The sequence below is a fragment of the Manis pentadactyla genome, chromosome 4 (genome assembly GCF_030020395.1).
Source record: "Manis pentadactyla isolate mManPen7 chromosome 4, mManPen7.hap1, whole genome shotgun sequence".
Lineage (NCBI taxonomy): Eukaryota > Metazoa > Chordata > Mammalia > Pholidota > Manidae > Manis > Manis pentadactyla.
The window spans coordinates 12,645,898-12,667,198 of record NC_080022.1 but is presented as its reverse complement, the minus strand read 5'-3'; positions in this window follow the sequence as shown (position 1 = coordinate 12,667,198).

The following is a 21,301-nucleotide window of genomic DNA, read 5'->3' as shown; positions in this document are numbered from 1 at the left end:
AAGAGAGGGGGAAGGTGGGAGGGAGGGAGAAAGGCAGGCTGTTTCTCACAACCAGGAAGTTTTATTTCTCTCTGTGCCCTGACTCCCGGGCCTCGCTCACACTGGGCCTTGCACTCAGTGGGCCAAACACCCACTGTAGTTGAATCAGGATGAAGATGCAATCAGCTGACAATGGCAGCAAACGGAATCCCACGGCAAACTTGGCGGAAGGCCTTGGGAAGAGTGCTATTCCAGTCTTCTCAAGCCATGAGTAATGGAGTTGTTGTTTTAAATACAGCCTATCCTGGTGTTCCCCATAATTCAAAGTCATGTACATTTGTATGTTTGTCTGCTACACGAATAATCACATTAGGACTTGTAGGGGGGAAACAAGCTCCATGCTCTCTTCAGAAGAAAAGGCAGGAGAATTATAAAGCACCCTGGCAATGTTCCCAGTTTACCAGCCACCCCACCAGTGGGGTTGACCAGGTAGACGGTGTTGGCACTGTCCCGTGTTGGGGCCCATGGGGGTCCGGAGTGCCCAGAAAAAGACAGCAGAAGGTGGAGGGCTGGCTTCTCTTCAGACTCAGGCAGTGCTAATGAGACCACACAAGGCTGGTCCCTTCCCAGCCTCAGTTTCTCCGTAGGAGGGATTGGAACTAGATGGGAGGAGCATTGAAGTGCTGCGGTGTTGACTGTTGGTTCTGGAGTCGAACAAACCTGACTTTAGTCCCAGTGTTGATGCTTAGCAGACTGTGACGGTGGGCAAGTGACTACCTGACCTGTCTGAGCCTCCGTTTCTTTCTGGAAAAACGAGGGTTATGATAGGACTATCCCATCAGACTCTTGTGAGGATTAAGGTCATATAAAGCACTTTATTCGAGTCCAGCATATAGTAAATACTTAAGAAATATTACATCTATAATGTGCAATATGTCACATACAATAAATAACATAACATTTTATTATATATGCATTCATGTCCATATGTATGTGTATGCACACATGCATAATGTAGGCATACTTCCCTAAGATCCAGCTGAACATGCCACCGAGGAGACAAACATCCACAAACACCAGTAACAGCATAAAAAACCATGTCATTAACTCATAAATGTTGAGACGCAGCTGACAGGTAAGTTGTCACTATTTATAAGTAACTGTTCATAACTTAATCATTAAAATGTTGTTTTTAAAAAACAAACAGAATTTTCATATGGAGGGAGAGTAAACACAAGCTCTCTCTGCCCTTAGTCAGTGAATTAAGTATTTATAGGAATTGCACTCGTTTCTGGGTGTTGGTTTAATTAATCACAGAATGTGGAGCATCTTTACAGGCCTGTTTATTTCATCAGAGATCTCAAAGCTTTGAGAAGTATGAGGAATGGGTTGAATTATAGTAAGAATTCTGGTGAACATGGGAGCACAGCCAATAAAACTTCAGAGGAGAGAATAGCAGAGAGGATGGGTAAAATGAAGTGCTTACGTTGGATTCCCTAAGGTGTGGTATGGATCTCCCTGGTGTGAAATTTGGTGTGAAATTTAGGGGCAAAAAGACATGACATCAGGGGTACCGACAGCATCAAATTGCACAGGGAGAAAGCTAACCCCTTTCCAACTCTTTCACTTCTGACTACATCAGGGAAAAGCCTCCCCTTGAAGCTCTTCTGCAACACCTCTCCTTTTTATTTTTCACATTTTCCCTTCTTCAACAAAGAGCCTCATACTTAAGGCCTTTGCCAAAGCAGCGGGATCTAGCCAGAATTTAATTAACACTGATTCCATTTCGTGGTATTTATTTATATTGATGGCATATGATCCTGAGTTTCTATTTACAGCAGTGCTATAAAGTTTTCCTTCATAACTGGATTTATAAACGTGCTCAGGAACAGAGTGGAGGAAAGAAAAACAATGGCACGAGCAGCACACAGGCATGACGAGAGTCAAGAAGGTAGTTTGAGGCCATACGTGAGTACGGAGACTTTGAGAACGGGGAGGGGAGGGTCTGGAATTGGGAAACCGTCTACACCTCTGGGACCACAGACGAAACACCGGCTTGAGAAAGGAGCGAGAGGAAGTGAGACAAAAGGCAAGACCACTAAGGACTAATGACATAGAAGCTGAATGCAGACCACAGACAAGCAGTGATGGATGTGGGCACACAGTCACGGGACATATGTCACCGAGGTGGGCACCACAGTGACCTCAGATGTGGCGCAGATTCTCATCCCCGGACACAGACATACTTTTAGGTCCTGGGCATTTAATCTTGCCAGTGGTCATCAACGGGACCTGACTTGGCAGAATGTGCTGCTACCTCCGGGCCAGTCTGGGCCTGTTTGCTCTTCCCCACCCTGCTGGGGTTTGGGTCCAGCAGGCAGAGGAGGACTGAGCGTCAGAGACTCCCGTGGGCACTGGCTTCTGCCTGGGTTTAGCCAAGAAGAGGCACTGTTGGGAAATGACAGGATGGAGGGAGAGAGAAGCCTCGGTACTTTTCCCTGCAGGCAGCAATCCAGGCAGTGGCTGCCTCTCCTCCGTGCTGCTCGTTGCCCCTGGGCTGGGCTGCTGTGGTTCCAGCTTTCCCTAGACCCCAGACCCTGGCCTCCAGGACTTTCCCTTTGCCTCCTGCCAGGTGGTGGTGGTACCTTCCCTTCCTGTTTGATTGTTCAGCTCCTCCATCCCCCGTAGATACCGATTCCTTACATGACAACTGCCCCCCACACTCCATTTCAAATACTCAGGGCAGTTCCTGTCTTCCTGGTTGGGGCCTGGCTGATACACCCCCCCCACAAACCTTTATTTACGCAGAGACAGCCTCACGTTGCTCTATGCGGAGCCCTCCCATTAGACTCGTTAAATATTGGATTTGAGGAGAACAAGCTGGCTCTTTGTGTCTACAACCAAATGGATCAGGTCAGCAAACGTGTCCTGTGAAGAGCCAGACAGTAATATTTTACGCTTTGTAGACTAGGTAAGTCTCTGTAGCAAAGTCTTTTTTAAAAATCCCTTTTAAAATGGTAAAAGCTATTCTTAGCTTACGAACAGCACAAAAACAAGCTGTGGGCCAAATTTGGCCCCTGAGCGCTAGTGTGCCGACCCCTGCAATAGCTGATAAGTAAATACACCCCTACCCGCCCTCTCCAGCTGCATGTCTTGAATGTGGCCCACCCCACCCTCCAGGACCAGGGCTGGGGTGACCCAGGTCTGGCCAATCAGTGGGTTCCATTTTCCTGGCCCTAGGTTGCTCCTGAACATAAAATAAGTGCTTTGAGAGGGGCTTCCCAAAGGGAAAGAGCATTTGAAATAAATTAAGACTCTAAGCCAGGCACTGTAGTGGGACTTCCAGGTACGTTGTATCTTTCAACCCTCCTGCTGGGGTTCAGAGGCATACATTTCCTGAGATAAGACAAATAGTGAGTGGCTATGCCAGGTGTGGGAAGCAGGTAATCTGGGCCTCAAATCTTTTTACACACTCTGCCAGCCTAAAATAAAGCATGGGGCTCAGGAGTGGGGAGAGGAAAACAGCAAGGCTTCCTGGACATATTGTCGGGAGGCCCCCAGGCTAAGGAAAAATGCATCGGAGCTGTCCGTCTATCACCATCACTCATATTTACAAAGCACTTCATGGTTCCCAAGGCACTTCCATGCACGGAATTTCATTCCAACCTTACAACGAGCTGTGAGGTAGACGGAGCAGGAATGCTGTCTCCCAGTTAATGGCTGAAAACCCCGAGGTTCAGAGAAGTGAAGTGCCTTGCCCAGGGTCACACAGATTTGAACAAGACCTCAGGCAAAGGTGAGAGAGCTTGTGAGGTTTTAAACAGAGCCTGAGGATCTTGTCAACACAGACTTGCAGAGCCAGACTGCCTGGGGATCGGGCCCTTGGACCTGTGGAGGAGGCCCCACCCCTTCCTGGCTGCCCCTGCAAACCCTCCCGTCCTTCCAGCCCACGTTCAGAGTCCCTCTCTTTCAGAAACACTTCCCTAACTGCAGCCCACAGTTCTCGCCCCCTCCTCTGAACTCCTCAAGCAATTACTGTCTGTACCACTCATTTAGCAATTAATCACCTCCAGCCTCCCGATACCTTCTAGTGCTTCCTCCTATTGTTCAAGTCCACTGTTGTTTTTCACCCCGGTTTCCCCAGGTGGATTGCAGATGCTGCATTAGCAGGGGAGAGGTCTCTTGCTTCTCTTTGCAGCCTTACACACAGTAGCTGCTCAGTAATGCTTCACCCATTGAATTTAACTGAGTCCAGTTTTCTCAATACTCATTTGAGTGAGTCTAAATGCATTGCCCATCGTCGCTTGCCGGTTATATAGTTTACTCATCCTTTCTGACCCTACGTGTCCTTATCTATAAAATGCAGACTGTCACCGTACGTTTCTCATGGGGTGGCGTGAGAGTTAATGGGACTGAACTGGGTATATGCAGTCTTTCTTGTGTATGGCATTAATGATTCCAGTGGGATTAATGATCAGAACCCCATCTCCACCCGACCACACCCTCTGGGGTGCTTGGCCACCCACAGACCCATTGCCCTAAAAATACTGATCTGCCCAGGGTGGGCTTATGCTCCAGGGGAAAGCCACCAGAGACCTTCCCTGGAATAGCTATGCACACATGGGTGTGTCTCTGTTCCACTGGGGTGGTTCCGCCAGGAGAATGGAGATCTGGGGGCAGCCACAGGGAAAAGCCCCACTCCAGCAGGGGAGAAGGCCGTTGTTCAGAGAAAGGACCGGAATTAATGGGAGTGGAATGGAGAAAACAGAAGACAGGACTTAGCCCCTAGACCTGGCAGGGCACCCCAGGATTTACCAGTTATGCAAGTCAGTAAATTACATTTTGCTTGAGCCAGTTTGAGTTGGATTTCTTCACTTGCAAATGAAACGGTCTTCACTGACACAGACTTTTATTGCACATAAAATCACCTAGAATAATACCTGACAAATAGTAGATGCCCAGTAAATGACTGTTAGCAGCAGCAGCATGAAAACTAGTTTTCCTATGGACACTGTGTGGCTTGGTGGCTCGAAGGGGACCTAGGTCCAATTCTTGCTTCCATGCCTGAGCAACTCTGCATCTCTGGGCTAGTTAGCTAGCTCGAACCTCTCTGTTTCTCCATTTGTAGAACGGGCTTAGTTGTGCCAGCCTTACAGAGTTGTGCTGACCAGCAAACGTGCACCTAGTAGGAAAGGTTTGTAGGAAGTGCTTAATAAATGCGATGTAGCCACTCCCCTGCAGTTCCTGGCCAGCGTTCCAGGCACAGGGACTACAGTGTGCATGCACTCTTGCCCCCCACTTCTCTGTAGGGGAAGCTGAGGCTTGGAGTGGGGAATTATGCCCAGCTTCTCCCCACTGGGGACAGAGCCTGGGTTCAAGCCAGGTCTCTGGGGTTCTGATTCAGGTTCTCGCTGCCACTTTTAAAATTATGCTGCAGCTCCTTTACCTCACAGAATCCAGCCCCTTAGAGACATTCTCTCTGGGCGTGAAGGGGAAAGACCTTGAAGGGGCCCTCATTCCCACCTTGCCACTGCGTGCACATCCATGACCTCCGGCAAGTCACTTTCTCTTCCTTCATCTGTAAAATGGGGATGATCACAATGTCTATGATACAAGGGCTGTCAGCCGATTGAGACCTGTCATTCGTGACCTGCTTTCTTTTGCAAAGAAGGAGAAGAAATGCTGAGGCATGTGGCCACGGACCCGGGGCACTCTTCTCAGAAACCCAGCCTATTATTCTTAGCCCCACTCACCTGGAACTTGGTGATAGCACTCAACACCTTCGCTCCTTCTGTGAGCGGACAGGGAGATAGATCCGAGCAAAACAAGGAACGCTTCATTTGGACAGGATCCTTCCAGGACTTGGAAGCAAGGCCCTCAGTGTACATCCATCCCCTGACTGCCAGGGCTGCTGGAATTGCACCAGTGGGCAAGGAGGGTGATTTTTCTTGCTCTGTTTGCAGGTGGGTGGTCAGCCCCCACTCACCTATTCCCTCCCTCCCTCCCTCACTCACTGACTCCATCATCCACTCAGTTATTCACTGGACCATTGACTGGCTCCCTAGTTACCATTCACCCACTCAGTGTACAAGATGCCTCTTGGGCTCTCAGTTCATATCTTTTCAGCCCCATCTCTTACTCTAGTCACTGCTGTGATGACAGTTCTACACAGATTTCAATTAGCTTCCTGTGAGTGTCACCTGCAGGTGTCTCACCTCAGGCCTGACAATGTCCTTTCACTTCCTGCCCAGAGCTTTCCTCTCTCCATGATGTAGGATGCCCACAGGGACCTGTTCCTCACACATACATGTGGCCCACAGTGCAGGGGTATCAACACCCATGATGCAATCCTTGGACAACGGGAAATGGAAGACACTAGATAAATGCTTCCCTCTTTCTTCTCCTGGCAGATGGTCTTGAGATACATTTTACCTGCTTCTCAGAGGCTGCCCGAAATCAAGCAACCAGTCACCCGCAGCAGTGGCAGATTAATTAAACTTTTGTTATCCAAAAACTTAGGGGCTTAAAGCAAAAAGTATTTAAAAATCTCAATTTCTGAAGTCAGAAATTTGAGAGCAGTTTAGCTGGGTGGTTCTGGCTTGGAGATTCTCGAGATGTTGACTGGGGCTGTGGTCATCTGAAGGCTTGACTGGGGCTGAAGAATCCAAGACTCCAGATGGGATCTGATTCGATTGCCACGTGCCTGGCAAGTGTATGCTGGCTGTTGGCAGGAGGCCTCGGTTCCTCACCAAATGGAGCTTCCCATAGAGCTGTTTGAGTGTGCTCATGCCATAGCAGCTGGCTTCCCCCGGACAGGCAATCCAAGAGAGCAAATGGAAGCCTCAGTGTCTCTTATGACCTAGCCTCAGAAGCCACACACTACCATTTCTGCAATACTTCATGGTTACAAAGGGCAGCCCTACTGAACATTTACTACAGAACTCCCTTCACAGGGCCTCCTTCACAGAGGTGTGAGGGGATTAAATCAGCTCACATATGCACAGCACTTAGAATAGTGGCTGGCATAGAGTAAGTGCTTAATAAAATGCTAATTATTATCTTAGATCGGGTTTTCCAAAAGCAGAACCCTGGGCGTGATATGCATGCAAGTGATTTTTTAAGGGCGAGTGCTCAGGAGAAACCTGCGAGGAGGTGAGGGGAACAGGATAGGAAGGGCTAGGAGCTAGGCAAATATGTGGTTCACGTGGTGTCACCTCCGCCTGATGCCACAGGGAGTTCAAGAACGAAAATTGCATCACAGAGTCTGCCCCACCTAAGACAATGGAGTTGGATTTCTGTATCCCGTACACACACGCACACACGTGCCCCATGCTGTCATTGGCCAATGGCCACTCCTAGGGGTAGAGGCATAGCCTCCACCAGGTTAATGGCCCTGGTTGCCCAAAAGTTTCCTTAGGGGAAGGTGGAGCTTGTAGCAGTAACAGCCCTCAGCAACTAGGGGATGGGCTCACATGCCCAGTACAAGGGATCCCAGGGGATCTGGGCAGATGCCAACAGCATCTCCAAAAGCTATTAGCAAACCCATGACGAAAATACTATGATTATCTGCATTTGACAGAGGAGGAAAGAGAAACACAGAGAGGTTAAGTCACTTGTCCTTAGTGCACAGCTGGGAAGTAGTGGAAATAGAATTCAAAATTCCTGGCCATAGTTACCATCTGCTAGCAGCCTTCCGAGTAGACAGCCCCCAACCAGAAGTCAGGGGGCTGGGGTTCTAGTCCCAGCACCACCACTCACTGGCCACCTGGTCTAGGCAAGATCTTTGTCATCTGACTTGTAGACCTTGATTTATTCATCTGTACGATGGGGGGAGAATATTCAACCAGTAGCCAATAGGAATCCAGAAGAGCTGGCCCTTGGCTCAGGGAAGGAACAGACCTAGAAAGCATATGACCTGGGGAATCATTCTTATCCTGTCCAAACTGCTTCCTTGCCCCCTACTAGGAGGGGAACAGCAAGTGGTTAGGCACCAGGCTGAGTGTAAATGAAAAGATGGCCTCACAGATTGGTTTCCACTCAGGCTCTGGCCTGGACACGGAGGCCTGGGGCTCAGGGCAATAATAATGCCTGAGTTGGGGGTGGGATTTTTGGGAGTGGGGTGCTCCTCAGGGCTGTCTGGGGATTCTGGATTCTAGCACAGCATCGCAGTGAAGCTTGGAGGGCAGATTCACCAAAAAGGGATGGGCACTGTGTTTGTGGGCTCTCACTCTGGACTGAGCTTCTGCTTGGGGCTGGGAATTAGACGCTGGAAAGGGCGCATCCCTTCCTTGGGCAAAGTAAGTCCATTTCTGTTTCATTAGGTGCATTTCTGATATCAACATCTGGGATGCTCTGGGAAGTTTCTCTGGGGATTGGAGGAGCATCTGAACCCAAGGGGAGATGTTAATGATCCTGAATAGTCCAGCCCTGAGACAAAAATGCATTCAATAATTTAAAAGCATAAAACAGGACTGGGATGGGTGCCAAGCACTGTTCATGGAGCGCAGGCCAAGTGCTTTTCCCACACTGTTCCCATTAATCCTGATGATCCTGGAGGAAGAAGTAATATCTTCACTTTATACAAAGAGAAAAGCAGGGTTAAGAGACGTCCAGCCACTTGCCCCCAGCTGCTCAGCCAGTGAATGGCAGGACTGGGAGCTGAACCCAGAACTTTCCATCTCCAAAGCCAGTGCTCATGACCTGGAGACTTTCCACACTGGGGAGGCAGAGTTTGGGGATGACCTGGAGCCAAAATATCAGAGAGCCTCCAGCGCACTGAAGGAGATGCTTCACGCCCGGGGGGTGGGGGAGTGGGGGTCTCTCTCTCCCCATGTAGATCTGGAAGGGGAAGCCAAGGACTTCCGGGCCCCCATTGGGAAGTGCGGTGAGCCTCTCAGCCGCTGATGGTAGAGGTCGGGGAAAGAGGAATCCATTGAAGCGAGCGCTTTTCACCACCCCATCGCATCATGATTTCTCTATGTGGGGAGGCAAGGATGGAGAGAGGGAGGCAGAAAGGGAGACACCGGGCTCTGGCCACTGGCGGAAACGGGACAGGGCATGAAAAATAACTGGGGATCGGAGCCAGCACGGACGTGGAGTCTGGGGGGTCCTGGGAGGAGGTTCCAGCTGAGGCCCTGAAAGCAGAGTCAGCGAGGACCTGGCTGAGGACAGGATCCCAAATATACTGAGGCTGCTGGACCAGCCTCCGGCTTCCTCCGCACTTGGCTCTGCTGCTGACCCGCTGGGACCATCCTGGAGGGGAAACGGGGGGGCTCTGAGAGCCCCCTTCCCAGGTGGGCTATCTGCTGACTGGCGTGGGAGACTAGTATTTAGTATTTACTGAGATTCCAGACTGTCCTCCAAGAAACCATCTAGTGCCATTGTCCTGGTCTGACTCCTCCCCCACCACCGATCAGCATCCAGGTCAACGAGAGCATCCTGAGCACTGGTCAGGTGTGGAGTTCACACACACACAAGCACGCACATGCGCACACATGACACCTCATTTCACTCTCAGCACCCCCCATGCGGTGCTGGGCAGAGTAGATATGGGTTATTTCGCCTGCTCACCATCCATTTCTCCTTTCGGAAACAGCACCCTGCTTTTCCTCTGGGTGGGTCTATATGGGTGGGCGGAGCTAAAGCCCTTTCCCACCCCCAGAAGTGGTCATGTGACTGGCTGATAAGCATATTCTATTTCCCTGGCCACAGTGATAGGTTCAGGGATGGGCATAAAAGGGCAGGTGGCAGGTGGCAGGGACTTGCCCCAGGTGACATTGTTAATGATGTCACTGCTAGAATTAGAATGACATCTGCCTCAGACTCCAAAACATATTTGTTTGTCTGCCACTATGTTTTTTTCTCCAGATCATGATCTTTACCATCAGAATCTGGTCAGGGTGACAGACAATTTCAGTGCCTTGTGAATTTCAGTTGGTCTACTTTTTGACTTTTGTGGCTGGAGGTTTGTACCTTTGACTGCCTTCTCCATCACACCCACCCAACTCCTGCCTCTGGTGGCCACCACTCTGCTCTCTGTTTCTATGAATTCTAGGTTTTTGGTTTTGTTTTTAGATCCACATAAAATGAGATCATATGGTATTTGTCTTTCTCTGACTTATTTCACTAGTGTAATGCCCTCCAGATCCATCCATGTTGTGGCAAATTGCACGATTTCCTTCTTTTTTGTGGCTGAATATTATTCCTTTGTCTATATATACCACATCTTCTTTGTTCATTCATCCATCAATAGGCTGCTTCCATGTCTTGGCTACTATAAATAACGCTGCAATGAACATGGGGGTACAAATACCTCTTTGACATAGTGATTTCATTCATTTCCTTTGGATAAATATCCAAAAGTGGAATTGCTGGATCATATGGTAGTTCGGCTTTTAATTCAAGATCCTTAACTTAGTCACACCTACTAAGAGCCTTTTTCCAAATAAGGTCACATTTCCACATTCCAGGGATGAGGACCTGGTATCTGGGGGCAACCATTCTGCATGTTACAGGGAGCAAGGCTCTACTTTCTAGCTGTGGAAACTGAGATGTGCTATACACGGCTCTAGGTAATGGTCAACATCATTCTCTCAACCCAGTCTCCCTGGGAAGGAAGAGGTTGTAAAAGGAGAATAAGGAAGGACATTCTCTCCAGGAGAGGGGACAGGAGCCCGTGTGACAGACTATCCTTTGAGAGCCATATCAGACAAGTGAACTTCAGGGAGGCTGAGCTGCCCAGTTACCCTGCACCAGGCTTGCCAACAGCTGGTGCCAGAACTCCACCCTGGAGCCCACAGGTGGCTGCGGGCACATTGCCACAATAAACTATTTATAACACTTCTCACCCAAGTGCTCCTGGAGCTAGCCCAGATTAACCCTGCAGGGCCCAGAGAGTAGAGTGGGGAGGAGTGGGAAGGGAAGAGCCCCTTGGCAGATGGAGAAACTGAGGCAGGGAAACCTCTATGATGTCTCCAGGGTTGAAGGGTGCAGGGGAGTGCAGAGACATGAGCAGGGGCTTTTGATTGGTTCCAGCCCCACGTGTGCCAGCAGTTGCCTGCGTGACCTTGGGCAAGTCACAGCATCTGGGTCTCAGTTTCCCATCTGTAAAATGGAGCTCCTGCTATCACCCTGATAGGGCTGCTGGGAGCACCCAAGGAGACACAGGCGTGCAGGCTCCTGGCCCAGGGCCATGTGGACTCTGAGGCTAGGGTGCTGAAGGGAAGGCTGAGGCCTGCTGGGGTGGTCGGGGGGTCTGGGACAGAGGCTCCGTGAAGGCAGGGAGTGGGCAGCAGAACACTTTAAATGGCAGCCAACTTGGGCCCCCTGGCCTGGCGGCTCTCAGGGAGCACTTGTTCACTTGCCTTTCCGTGCTCTCTGGCAGAGACCACTTGGGGGCAGAGAGGTCAGGACAGGCAGCTGGGGGGACAGCCCTCACAGAGAGGGCAGCGTCCCCCAACTCTGCCTGTGTTATGCACAGCTCCCCTTCTCCAGGAAGTCCTCTTCTATTTCCTCAAGCCCCACACTCCTCTCTCTCTCTCTCTCTCTCTCTCTCACACACACACACACACACACACACACACACACACACACACACTGCTGCAGGTTCACTTTATGTAGAATCACCTGGTGGGCTGTAGGCATCAAAATAATCCAAACTTTGACCCCTTTTGAAATGCTTTAGTGTTTACATATGTGGCCTGTCTCCCTCATCTTACTGGCTGGGGCCATGTCCTCTTCCATCAGACTGGGGGTCCCAGAGAGTAGATCCTTCCCCACTCATTTATTCAATCAGCCTTTATTGAACATCTGTATGCCTAGCACTGAGCAAGTGCTGGGCAGAACCAAAGATGGATATGTACGAGTCTCTGACCTTGAACAAGTCACTTTAAGAAAAATCCAACTGAGCCTGTTTCCTCATCCAAAAAATGGCCAGAGGGCTGGAGCCAGCCTGATTACAAGGCCATACGCCTCCAGGACACCAGGAACCCCAATTTCTCCCAAGAGCTGGTTCTCAGAGGAGAATAATCACCTGGGGGCGTGCAGTGAGACCAAAGCCTGCCTCTCCCCGGGGTGAGTGGGTGGAAGCCGGCAGGCACTGCTGCCGGGATTAATGACCAAGAGGAGGCGTTAATTAAAGCAAATGGCTCCTGGCCCAATGGGATCTTCCGCATCCAGGGGAAGGAGTTGCCCCTCTGTTGTCTGCCCCAGTGGGGGCGGGGGGCTCCGAATGGCTCGGCCCTCCCAGGGAGCAGAGTGCCCAGGCGACACGCCCTCCCCTAGGGAAGAGCTCAGAGCGCGTCTTCCATCCATCGAAAACTTCTCTGATGCCCCACAGTCCTAGGAGATGAGACAAGAGAGCGCAGCAGGTCCTGAGTCTAAGCAATGTCTCTGAAACTTCTCAGAAATTCTCCCGAGTCAGTGTGCTATGGACCGAACCGTGTGCCCCCTGATTCAACCGTGGAAGCCCCACCTCACAATGCGGTACTTGGATGAGGGGCCTTCCGGAGGTGATCAGGGCTGTATGAGTCAAGAGGGTGGGGCCCCCGTGGATGGGATGAGTACCCTTATGCTGGGATCAGTGCCCTGATAAGAAGAGACACCAGAGAGCTTGCTCCACTCTAAGCCACGTGAGCACGCCGTGAGAAGCAGCCGCCTGCAAGCCAGGAGAGGGCCCTCGCCAGGAACCGAATCAGCCAGCACCCTCCGTTCTCCAGAACTGTCAGAAATTAATGTCTGTCGTTTAAGCCACCGGTCTGTGGAATTCTGTGACTAAGATTAATGTTGTCACATAAGTGCCCAGGTCTCCTCTCCGAATCCCTTTGTATCAAACCACGTGCTGGGCTGAGTCAGCCCCCGAGATGCCTGCAATGCTGTTCCCTCCACCTGGAATGTTCTCCCCCTGGTGCCTCCACCCCAGTGTGACCACTGACCTCAGGATGAGAACACAGCCGTCACCTTCTCCCTGAGCGTCTCCCAATCTCGTCAGGTGGAACTGACCTCTCCCAGCTTCGCCGCCCCCAGCCCCGATGAGCTGTCCCTCCAAGATGCATACAGTGATGGGGGTACCATGTCACCTGTCCTCATTAGAACCATCATCCTCAGTAGAACTCAGTAACCTCGGTGTGCCTCAAGGTCTCCCCACCTGTGAACTGGGGCTACAGATAGTACCCATCTCATTAGGGGGCTGTGAGGATTAAAGTGCTTAATATACAAGTGCTTAGAATATACAAATTGCCAGCACAAACTTAGCTATCATTATTATTATTATCTTTGAACCCCCATGGTTAATGAATGAAGAAATGAATCGCTATCCCCATTATACAATTGAGGAGAGTGAGATGAGCTGTGGTGGGGGAGGGGGCTTTGTTCGTAGTCACTCAGCCAGCCGGGAGCTGAGCAGAATCTGATGCCAAAGTCCTGCCTGTTTCCGCAGCTCCTTGCACCCCCATCCATGGCTGGGGACGCGGAGGCCCAGACAGAAAAGGGCCTTGCCCAGGTCAGGCCTCAGTCAGCCGCTGTAGGACTGCGGTCAGCGAGCAGGCCCCTGCCCACCAGGCAGAGAGCAGCCTACAGCCAAGCAGGAGCGCTCTTCTGGAGGTGACTTCATTCACCCCTGCAGGCCCCTCCCCCAGGCCCAGCCCATGGTGCCAGGAGCCGGGGCAGGTGCCCGGAGCGGAAGGTGATAAACACAGCCCCTGACTTCCGTGAACTCCCATCCAATTTGCCGTTCCTGGGCTCATGCCCGGAGTGTTTGTGTTAATAAACCAAATGGACTCTTCAGAGTCCACCGAGTGACGGATGGTGGAGGCAGGGTGAAATCCTGGCGGCTCCACAGCCTCCTTCCTGCTGAGCCAGGCGCCAGCCCGAGGGGGGAGGGGGAGGGGGGCAGACCTGCAGTCACAGCCTACTGGGGATGCCCACCCCAGGGACCCTCGGAGGTCATCCCTTCCAAAGCCCTCAGTGTACAGGCGAGGGTGCTGAGGCGGGGCCGGTCCTGCTGGGCCCGAAATCCAGGGTTACCATGTCTTGGACTGGGTGTGATCAGATCTGGGGTCCGGGGTAGAAGGGGGTTTTTGACAAGTCTGAGACCACTTGGCAGGGAAGTGGAGTAGAAAGAGGGGTCACAGTGGGGAATGAAACCTGGGGGCTCAAACATTTGTCAGAGGGGGCTGGGCTGGAGACCCTCCGCAAACCCTACCCTGAAAAAGGAACTGCTATGTCACTTCAGGGGGTATTTGAGTCATCCTCCAAACTGGCATTTCCTAGAGGGCTCTGAGCCCCTAGAGGGCCCATACAACCCAAGGGGCCCGTACTGATCCCTCCACCCCCTACTGAGCGCATGTCCCCTTCACTGAGCCCTGGGGTTCTTTTCTGGAATGTACCCTCATCTTCAGGACCAAGCGACATGGACTCCAGTGACAGCCCAGGGGGAATCTTTGCCCACATCCTGGAATCCCCCAGCCCGGGTGTTGTTAGCCCCTCCCTCAGCAAGGCCCCCAGCCATGCCCACCATACCCATTTCACTGCCCAGCTCTGGGCCATATCCCTCCAGGCCCTGCTCAGGCCTCCAATGAGCAGCACAGACTCTGCGTGACAAGCCCCAGGGGACGATGGGAAATCAAGATCTTCCCACAATCCCCTCTGTTTCTACCATCAGAGGGTCAAAGGGCAGACAGCAACTCAAAGTAGACAATCCGCAGGCCCTGGGTTACATAAGGAGAGGCAGGCACTAACTCTCAAGTGTGGCCCCGTCCAGGTCCTGCCTGGGAAACCCTGTGAGGCCTGGGCCTCCTCCAGCTGGGGAGCATGGCTCATGACCTCTCAGGACACCGTGACCCCCTGAGTGACCCCAGCTCCCCCCAAGGAAACCCTGACCCAGCTCTGTCCCCAAGGAGCCCTGCCTGCTGCAGGGCGGTGGGGAGGGGGTTGGGAGGGCCTGCTGACCCCTGCCCTCCCACCCCCACTCCAGCTCCAATCAGACCTACTGTGCTTTCATGTTTCCCATAGAGAGATTCTGTGGAAGATTTTCTTTGAACAAAGCTTTCCTCTACTACAAACATTTTGCAAACCTCTGATCCAGCCCAGCCCCTCATGTTCCAGCAGCTGCAGAAGTTTACAGGCAGGTGGCCTTGGGCTAAATCCTATTTCTAACACTCACTAGCTGGGGAGTCTCTTCCCCTCGCTAGCCCGTTCCTGTCTATAAAATGGAGAACTTTCCAGGCTTGTTCTGAAACTCTGAAGTAATGTAAGGGAGGTGCCCGGCACGTAGTAAGCTTTCAGCAACAGTTATAGAACCCTTTTCAGTTACAAAATGAGGAGCCTGAGGAAGTGCTGGTTCTCAGTCATTGACAAAGTCATATGGGGGCAATAGTCCCCTTCACACGCTCCCCTCACACACACCCCCGCCTGGACTGGGGGCCGGCACCCAGCTCCCCTCACACACACCCCCGCCTGGACTGGGGGCCGGCACCCAGCTCGCTGCCTGGGTTTGCTCCTAGCTGCATCCCACACAGCCCCCCGTGTTTGTGCGTGCCGTGGCCCTCAGAGATCCTCACTGGTCCTGACAGAGTGTGAGCACTAACTCGGCCCGACAGGCCTCCTAGAACAGCATCCAAAGCGGGGAGGACGGGAGGCAGGATATGGCCAATAAGCCTGCACATTGTTCATAGAGCCCATCTCGGCTGTTACTACTGCTATTTAGCATTTAGATAACACTCTATATTTCCGCAGGCTTTGCTGCCGGACCTTCAGGAACCAGCCAGGAGAGCGAGGTGCATGCTCCCAGCGAGGAAGATGAATTGGACGGAAGCAGCCTGAGCCTGTCTGACCGGAGCCTCCCTCCAGCTCTCTCTCTCACTCATTCATTCATTCATTCATTCACTCATTCAGTACACAGTAGCAAAGCCCCTAAAAATTCTATGTTCTGTGCTGGGCATGTGGCAGTTAGACCAAACCCCCGAGATGAGAAGGTCCTTTCCTGGTGACAGCATCCTGCTGCCCAGCATTCCAACATCCCCTGGCATTGTCTTCTCCATGTTCACAGACCTGCCAAGACCTCCTGCCTACCCATGACCTTACCACAGCCCAGCTCCAATGCTGGGAAAGAGCCTTTACCCCAGGAGTCTCCAAGCCACGGAGACAGGAGAGGGGTTCTGCTAATGGCTCTCCAATACAGTCCACCATAACACCAGGAATCCCTTTACTTGAGATGGCACTCGACAGTCTATGACTCACCACCAGGTGCACTTTCTCAGGAATCTGGAAGGCAGGTGGGGTCACTCTGCTGCACCTCACCCTGAATGAGGTTGAATCACGGAAGCATCAGGATACAGTGTAGAGAGCCCCTTGCCCTTCCACAGATCCTGAGCATGGCACAGCAGTGATGAAGAAGATAATAAGAGTAGAAGCTAATAGTAATCAAGTGCTGGCTTTGAACTAGATACTCTTTCAAGTACCTTACAGGTATTAAATCATTGCATTCACACATAGGCCTAAGAAGAGGATCTCCCATAATCTCCATTTCACAGGTGAGAAAAACTGAAGCTCAGAGAGACTAAGTCACTTGCTACAGGTCTCCCAGCTAGAAGGTGGCCATACCAGGGTTACTTTCATATACCTGGAGGGGAATGTCCTTCCCTGGTTTCCTGTCATCTAATAATACCTCCTCTCCTGTCCCCCCACTTCTGATAATACTCCCGTCCTCCACCCCCTTGCCCCTTCCCTCAGCCTTCTGACTGGTGGGTCTGGGAGCAGGCACTGAGTATGTGTGATACACCCCACCCTCCCCTACCACCCTGCCTGCAGAGGGCGCTCTTTGGCCCCGGTAAAGAGGTAGGAATAGTTACTTGCTCTGCCAGGGTCTGGGCAGCTCTGCCAGTGGGCTGAGCAATAGGCGGCTGGCTGAAAATCAAGCCGCACCCTCCAGACGGCATCGTCAGCAATCAGGATGATGGCTGACCTCCTTCTGCCTGACTCACGCATCTGTTTCTCAATTGGTTCCAAACTTGGACACAGAGAGAGGTGTTATTTGCTGTCCTCCCTGAAACCTCAGTAATTATAAATACACAAATAAATAGAGTTCCTATTGGAACTCATCACCTTGTAAATACATCCCCTTCTAGACATAAACATGGCCGCTTTCTACATCTACCTCACATTTTATTTAATAATAGAAATGTTGCTGCTGTGTTAGGTGCACCGGGCGCAGTGGCACCATTATTACACTTAATTTCACAGTTCCCACATGGGTAGATTCTATTGGCCCCATTTCTGCAAAAGAGGAAATTCGGATCCAACAAGTGGCTTTCCCAAGGACACATGGTTGGCAAGTGATGGATTAGGGTTTGTACAGGGTTCTATAGTGTCCCCCAAAACTTCATGTCCACCCAGAACCTCAGAATGTGGACTTATTCATTAATGGGGTCTCTGCAGGCATAGTTAGTTGAGTTAAGATAAGATCATACTGGATTGGCATGGGCTTAAATCCAATGACTAGTTCTTATAAGGAAACAGAGACTTGCAGAGACGCAGAGGAGCCACACGGGAGCCATGCAATGATGGTAGCGGAGATGGGCGTGTTGCACCTACAAACCAAAGGATGCCAAGGATTGCAGGCCACCGTCATAATCTCAGAAAAGGATGATAAAAATCTTCCAGAAGTATCCTCCCCTAGAGCCTTCAGAGAGAGTATGGCCCTACCAATACCTTGATGTGGGACTTCAAACTTGAACTGGAAGAGAATGAATTTCTGTTGTTTTAAGCCACCCAGGTCGTGGTACTTTGTTACAACAGCCCCAGGAACCTAATATGGGATCCAAGAGTGAATAGTCTACCTGAGCAAATTCCCCTTCCCATAGTCAGGGTCACACAAATATTACCAAGAGCCAGTGGATGCCAAACACTGAGGACACAGAGAAGACACAACCCCTCGCTCAAGGGACTCACACACACACAGATAATGGCAGCACAGATATCTCTTGCCTAATTGCTTTGGCTTCCGGTGGGGAGCACCAGCAGGGGAGAGGCTGTCTGGACAAATCTTGCTTTTGAGTCTTGGCACCATCGCTCCCTGGCCGTGTGATCAATGGCAGGTCATAGCTCACCTCTCTGAACCTCTGTTTCTTCTTCTGTAAGACAGGGGTACTTATATCAATCTGCCTTCTTCAAATTAGGTAAGGGATATAGAAACCCGCTATATCTATAAGCAGAAACGGCCTGCTGCCTTCGTTGGGGTTGAGGGAGTCCAAGTATGCCCACATCTGAGCGTACGTGTGTGTACCTGCTCTTTCAAAGTGGGAGATAAACTCCCAGTGGCTAGGAAACAAGGCTTGTTGATATTATTCTTTACACCTTTCTGCATGTGTAAATATTTCACAATAAATTCAAAAGAGAAAGAAAGAGGATGTGGCGAAGGAGGACAGACTCCAGGGAGCTTGGTTCTGCGCTGGATCTGTGTTCTCCTCAGGCGCCTCGTCCTTTGGGAGCAGAGTCATCCTCAAAGGGCATTTTGAATCACAAACAGCCTGAGCCACAAAGGAAAGAAAAGGCCCGGGGGAAGAAAGCACGTCTGGATCAATCCCCAAGCCCCAGCACCGCCAGCTGGCCAATTTTGGCTCCTCCAGCTTCGACTGCCAGCATCAGCCAAGCCAGGGACTGTGCAGTAAGCCTGAGATTTGTCAGAGGTGACGTCTGATCGCTGCCCGTCAAGCAGAGGGGAAAAGAGACGCACAAGATCAAACAAGACTCTTAAAAACCAGTGGGTGCAGAGAAGGCCTTGGCCTTGGGGTACAGGCAGCAGAGTGAGAGCATTTGGGCTGCCTCGAGGCGGGAGCATTTTCCTTACTGATTCTGAGAGGATGGAGAGAGTGGCTGAGCTGGGGGTGCTGGGGGCCCAGGCTTCAGAGAGAGCTTGGCAGCGCCCGGCACCAGTAACCTGGCTCTAAGCCTAGCACTGCACTTCAGAGCCTCTGGACCATGCTGGGCACCCCAGCCTCTGGGCAGGCTCAGAGCAGCTCTCAGAGGCCACGCTGCCCAGCCTGCTGGGAACCTCGTCAGGGCCTCCCTGGTGGAAGCACGACTTCACTCCCTGAATCAGAGTCCGAGGGAAAGATGGACGCATTTGATTCGGCCCCGCAGGGACTCATGAAAACTCACCCCCGGGCAGGACTGGCAAAAATCACTGGGGTGATTTAATTCAATCCGATTCAACCACTATTTATTAAATAAATAGACAGCTGAGTGTAGAGGCTAAGAGCAGAGACTCTGAAGATGGGCATGATGCATCTGAATTCCAGCTCCACTGTTTGGGCCAGTCACTTAGCCTCTCTAAGCCTCAGTTTACTCATCTGTAAAATTGGGATAATAATAGCATTTCCCTCATATTGGCTGGATGAGAAGGAAATGTGTTAATATTTGTAGCACTTAAAGTCATTTTGACATACAGTAAGTGCATAAGGGATTAGTAAATGCAGCAGTGTGGAGGCGTCAGATAAACACAGACATCCTACCACATCCCCACACACAGACAGTGGGAGCTGGAGAGAGGAAACAACTTAGTCCACAGAGGCACAGCTCAGAAATTAAACCCACAAAGCCCAAATCCAGAGACCTCACTCTTAACCACTAAGTTATAACAGACCATTTTCAGCTCACTGCTTCCACTCAGGAGTCTGGTCCAGAGCGTGGCGCCCAGAAAACACAAACGGTGAATGAATGACAGAGGCCCTGCACTTGACTCATCGTTCCTTCTCCTGCTCTTTATGTGACCTTGGGCACGTGACACAGTTTGTTAAGTGTCAGTTTCTTTGTATGTAAAATATCCACACAATATGTAGGGATATCCAATTCACAAAGCTGTTGGTGAGAACCAAATGAGAGTTCCCATGCAAACACGCCCCGTGGGGTGTCTGACAGTCAGTCCGTGTTCAATAAATGTCATCTTGATTTCATTTCTTTTCCTTGACTCTGTGCTCGGTTCTGCTCAAGGACCCATGGGGAACACAAGAGAAAGAGAAAATATATTCTTGTCCTGAAGGGCTTTACGCCAGATAGAAAAGTAGGAAACTGTTCAAAGGACAAACTACAATTAGGGGCCAAGGCAGAAGTGGCCTAGGAGTTCAGAGAGCTCCGTGTGGAGCAGGGCAGTCTGGAGGGCCTCAAAGAGGAGGTGTTTGAAAGAGCCATCCACCTCATTATCTGCCACACGAAGGGCCTCATGGACCATGTCCCCATTAGGTGAGGCTGGCCCACTGATGTGGGCAAGGACATGAAAACGCTGCCTCAAGGTTTGAAAATGCCTGCCTCTGGGGAGAGAAACTGGCTCTGATCAATTCCCTCTGATCAAAGGATTAGGTACGACAGCGGAACCAACTGGAGTGCTGGCAGCAGGCAAGACCGAGTGAGTGATGTTCAAAACCACACGCTCTGGGCCCAGACATTGATGTCCTTCCAGAAAGTGCCCTGTGTGGATGTGAGGAAGAACAAAAAGATGGAGGAGAAAGAAAACGCTGTGCTGGGAGAGTCAACCCCGAGGCCGAAGGAGCCGATTCCATAATGTTCCAGCTGGGAGGAAACTTGAGCATCACCAAGTCACAAATTTTAAGGCTGGGCAACTCTCCAAGGTCACTCCAACCTGAGAATCTCTCCATAACACCGCCATGCCAGGCACCCTCATTCAATAGGAAAGAACGCTGAAGCCCACGGAGTTTACAAGCACTGCCCAAGTTCATGGTGATGGAAAAATGCCCTGCGTCCAACCCCTCCCCCAACCTCAGCCCATGTGCGGTTGACATGTGTGGGCCAATCCAAGCCCTGCAACCCCTGGGACACAGTAATGCATTCTGGGGTAAGCTCACAAATGTAAGCAGAGATGTAAGGTCTGAGACTTTGTTCAAACTGCTAAGAGGGCAATCAACAATCTTCTCTGTTCAAACCTGGGAAGTGGAGGTCTAGAGATGCTGGCAGCCATATTGCTGTTCCATGTTGCCTATGAATGAAGCCAACAGAAAAGAAAGCAGAGAATTCAGCTGGAGAGAGAGGAGGTCCTGATGATACCTGTATTAGTTAGGGTAATGTTAGCTGCTGTAACAAACGAACCCCCAAATCTCAATGGCTTAGCCCAATGAAAATGTATTTCTTGCTCATATAACATCCTGACCTGGATCTTTCTGATTATTCAGGATCCAGAATCCTTCTACCTCATATCGCACCCTCCCCTAGTGCCTCTGCACTCAGCCCTTGGGGGCAGTTGGAGTGGAGGGAGCATAAGCTTCCTGTTTTGTAAGCCCCTTCATGCAGAAGTGACACATACCACTTTTACCCT